Source organism: Bidens hawaiensis, unplaced genomic scaffold, assembly GCF_021521415.1.
Source record: "Bidens hawaiensis isolate Kalapana, Puna unplaced genomic scaffold, B.hawaiensis_p1.1 tig00027546_1, whole genome shotgun sequence".
Taxonomy (NCBI): domain Eukaryota; kingdom Viridiplantae; phylum Streptophyta; class Magnoliopsida; order Asterales; family Asteraceae; genus Bidens; species Bidens hawaiensis.
In genome coordinates this window covers 122,626-127,459 of record NW_027494462.1, presented here as the reverse complement: position 1 = coordinate 127,459, position 4,834 = coordinate 122,626, and the positions used below count along the sequence as shown (strand labels likewise).

Sequence of the window (4,834 nt, the reverse complement as noted above, 5' to 3'; positions counted from 1 at the left end):
TTTTAACTTGTTGCGAAACTTTAAAAATGGTCGGGTCCCAAATGCTAAAGAGACCTCCCGATCTGCCAGTAGAATCAACCGCGGCTGATTCAAACAGAGAGTCGCCCCACAACCTCCTAAATGGGATGTCTAGAGAGTTTACTAATTGAGATTTTGGCCACATAAAAGATGAATTTTAAAAGTACCCCTCAGATTGCGAATCCAATCTAGTTTGTCGGACCTGTTGGCACCGACCCCCCTGCAATGATGATCTAAAGCATAGTTGCGAAAATAATGGTTTTAACACATACGGTGCTTTTTTTTTACTAAATTTGACCCAGTATGAGATGATCGTCTGTATTTTGAGTGACGTGTCTATAATCCAAATATGAAAAGAGCGTACATCCAATTAGACGGCCGTTGGCCACAATCATCATTCCACGTGTCTAGTTTCACAAACCACTTGCTGTTGTGCACATGCCATTGTTAAAGAATATGCTCGGTTCAAACTCCACTGGCGGTAATGCCGAATGACACCCATCCCATTTCATCCAAAATATCTAAGTACCAATAATAATAATAAATCATATATTCAACTCATAATACAGCTCACATCCCTCAATCCATACCCAATATCTCATTACCCGTTATAGATAGAAATTGTGAGTCTTGAAACAAAAAGCTTACATTTTTCTCAATGACTGAAGCCAAGAGGTATGTGACGTCATCCGAGCTCAAAACACACAACACGCCAGGAGATCTATGGATCTGCATTAAGGGCAAAGTGTACGACGTTTCAGATTGGGTTAAAACCCACCCAGGTGGCGACCTGCCATTGCTGAATCTTGCTGGCCAAGACGTCACAGATGCTTACATTGCTCTTCATCCACCCACCGCCTATCATCATCTTCATAGCTTCTTCAATGGCTATTACCTTAGAGATTACAAAGTCTCTGATGTGTCTAACGATTACAGAAAGCTGCACTCAGAGTTTAACAGAATGGGTCTGTTTGAAAACAAAGGGCACGGGGTCTTCATCTCCGTGGTCTTTATTGCATTCATGTTTTGTGTTTGTGTTTATGGTGTTTTGTGTGGTGGAAGTTGCTTGGTTCATTTGGTTTCTGGCGGGTTGATGGGGTTTCTTTGGATCCAGAGTGGGTGGCTTGGACATGATTCTGGTCATTATCAGATTATGGCGGACCGGAAGTTCAACCGGTTTGCGCAAATCTTGACCGGAAACTGTCTTGCTGGGATTAGCATTGGGTGGTGGAAGAGGAACCACACTGCTCATCATATTGCTGTTAACAGTCTTGAATATGATCCTGATCTTCAACACATGCCTGTCTTTGTGGTCTCCTCAAAGTTTTTTGATTCTTTGACATCAAAGTACTATGAAAGAAAACTAAAGTTTGATGGGCTAACTAGGTGGTTGGTCAGCTACCAGCATTTCACATATTATCCTGTTATGTGTGTTGCTAGACTCAACCTTTTTGCACAATCTTTTATGCTGCTTTTGTCGAATACCCCTGTGGCGAATAGGGGTGAAGAGCTATTCGGGCTTTTGGTGTTTTGGGTGTGGTACCCTTTGCTTGTCTCTTGCTTGCCGAATTGGGGCGAGCGCGTGATGTTTGTGTTGGCGAGCTTTTCGGTCACTGGGATCCAACATGTTCAGTTCACTTTGAACCATTTTTCGTCTAGCGTTTATGTTGGTGAGCCGCGTGGGAACGATTGGTTCGAGAAGCAAACCAATGGGACACTTAACATCACTTGTTCTGAATTCATGGATTGGTTTCATGGTGGGTTGCAATTTCAGATTGAGCATCATCTGTTTCCAAGATTGCCTAGATGTCATCTTAGGAAAATATCTCCAGTTGTGAAGGATTTGTGCAACAAACATGGTTTGCCTTATGATTCTGCCTCTTTCTACAAGGCAAATCAGATGACGCTTGCAACCCTGCGTGCCGCAGCTCTGCAGGCTCGTGACTTGACGAAGCCGGTCCCGAAGAATCTGGTATGGGAAGCCTTGAACTCTCCTGGCTAATGCATATTAGACCAAGAGGGTTGTGGCTGGCCATTATTTATATTTATGCATAGTAATCTTGTTCTTGTTTATTTGTTGTACTGTTCAATAATTTGCTCCTAATTTAAGGACCCAAAACTTAAATGAAAGTGAACTTTTGATGATTTAATATTAGACTGTCCGTTGTGGACAAGCGACCATCAACTTCAGCGGCCGCCACGAGCCACCTCACTCGCGAACACCGCAACAGGGTGCCGCAAGCAAGCCACCGTGAGCCAACTGGCCTGGGTTAAATTTACCGTTTTATGAGGAATGTTTTGGGAATTGCACTTGATCGTTGGACCTTTCCTTTTTTTATTTATTTATATTTTCTATAATTAACTATATAAACACCTCCATCACACATTAAAAAATCTACAGTAAAATAACCACTCATTCTACTCGTTCTCTCTAATACATCCAATTACAAATCAAAATGCAATGGCATTCCTTTTTCTTCGTCCGACTCTCCGGATGAAGACGAACTTATTTTTGAAGTCGGGAGAATAACAGTTAACCTGTTGGCTGAACGGTTTCAAGAACGGCAAAGACTTACAAGACAATCACCTCTTCTTCGTGATCGAGTGGGTGCTAATGAAACTTTGGTACGCCACTATTTTAGTTATTATTTGTTAATATTTTTATTTTAATGTATTATTAGTTATTACTTTCCAAATTTAAAAGAAAAAATTAAATAAATAAATTAGATAATTCGTTGTAGTTACCATTCCCTTAAACTACAACAGGCTCACGCGGCTTCAACAGTGTCTTCAGTAAGCGTCCAATCAGCATTAAATTACACAATATCATTAAATGAATTCGAAACCAAATCTAAGCGATAACCCATGTAATCTTGTATTGTGTTGTATTAATGTGTACATCAATTTTCTGGTGATGAGAAATGTATTATCATGTGACATAAAAGGACAAAATAGAAAGCACTGGAAGTAAGTGTAAATGAATGTAGACATTGATAATCCAATCAACAAACAACATTTATTATTATTTTAATAAAAGAATATTAAGTTTGTAATTGAAAAATAGTTAGTCGTATATATTCATGAAATTATTGTTATTAACTTATTTTTCACTTTGCCTAGTACATACAGGGGGGGGGGGGGGTAAAAATGTTAATGTAAGCATTCCATTGAGACACGTAAGAAATGAATTATGAAGGACATTATATGTTGTTTTGGGAAGTCTTGTCCCCCTCTCCAGGTCAATAAGGACCCTCTCTATGCCTTGTTTTGTGTCACACTTCGATAAAAAACGACGAAACATATTTTTTTTAAAAGGCTCGTATATAAAGAAAACAAAGGGAACCTACTCAAAGCTATTCTAGTAGGAATGCGATCTAGAAGGACCCTCCAAATGAAACAAATAACTTTGCTAGGAATCCAATTATTCCAACTTTTGAAAGCGATCTCTGAAATTCCAACATTATCGATTTCCCATCTAAGACTTTTGACCGTGAAATCACCTGCCTTGTTCTCATAATGATTCCAACACCAACTATCCATATCATCTGATAAAAGAACATTTGAAAATATGGTATATACCCATTCAAGCTGTTGTTTCTCCAAGGCTGTGGTAGGCTGCCTTTTCCAGCCCAAACTGGTTATGTCTTTCCATTTATCTTTAGGAGTCGGTCCTTTACGAGCACCTCTTTATTGGACTCTAAAGCAAACAGGTTTGGAAAGGTTTTCTGTAGCGAGTTCACTCCAGCCCAGTGATCCAACCAAAACAACGTCTTATCTCCCTTACCCACACAGACTGTTCAACACTTCTTGAAATTTAAATTAAGCTCAGGTTCGGATTTCTCTAACCCGCATATACCTTTCCAAGTACCACCAAGGGTCGATTTAAAAGGTACCCAACCCCATTTTCGAGGCCCATTATGCAAAGCTGATATCGTCTTTACCCAAAGGGAAGATCTATTACCTTTAAATAAGGTCCACCATTTAGATAGTAAGGCTGTGTTAAAAGCATGTAGACTACCAACACCAAGGCCGCCCCGATCTTTTGCACATTTAAGTTTTTTCCAGGCAACCCAACTTATTTTTTGTCTCTCATTATACCCTCCCCATAAAAACCTTCGTCGTTTACTTTCCAACATTTTTAAAATTTTAATCGGCGCCTTGAAAAGTGATAAGTAATAAGTGCCCAAACTACCTAACACTAATTTGATAAGTGTTAGTCTACAACCAAAGGATAATGATTTCGCTTTCCACTTAAGAGAGTTTGGAGTCAAACTTATCTAAAACCGGTTGCCAATGTTTTTTATGGCGCATGTTCGCTCCAATCTCCCACAAAAACAGCGTCATTAGCATAAAAAAGACGAGAGATTAGCGGACCATTCCTTGGAGTTTGAATACCATGGTAAAGAACTTCTGAGCATGCTGATTTCGTAGCCACGTTTAAAGCTTCCATGGCGATTATAAATAGGAATGGAGATAACGAATCTCCTTGGCAAACCCCCTTTTGAATGTCAAATTCGGAAACAACGGAACATATGGGGCGTAACGTATTAATCAGAAAGTAGATCAAAATACACCAATTGAAGCGATAATAATTATTTAATTCATTAATTTTAAAACAAGTACGCAATTTCATTAATAAAAAAATACATCATACTTTTGTATTTTGAATAAATATCCTAAGGTCAACTAACCGTCTTCAATCTTGATAACATCAAATACTTGAACCGTTAGCATGCATAAAAATAAAGGTTGTCAACACGAATGTTGGTGGGAATACACATACATAAAATCATAATTCATATGTCAATGATTAGCA

At 39.0% G+C, this 4,834-nt stretch overlaps 1 pseudogene; it reads left to right on the top strand.

The window, feature by feature from the left end:
* Positions 1-616: 616 nt before the first annotated feature.
* LOC143575611 (acyl-lipid (9-3)-desaturase pseudogene) lies at positions 617-2,148 on the top strand (annotated as a pseudogene).
* Positions 2,149-4,834: the final 2,686 nt, after the last annotated feature.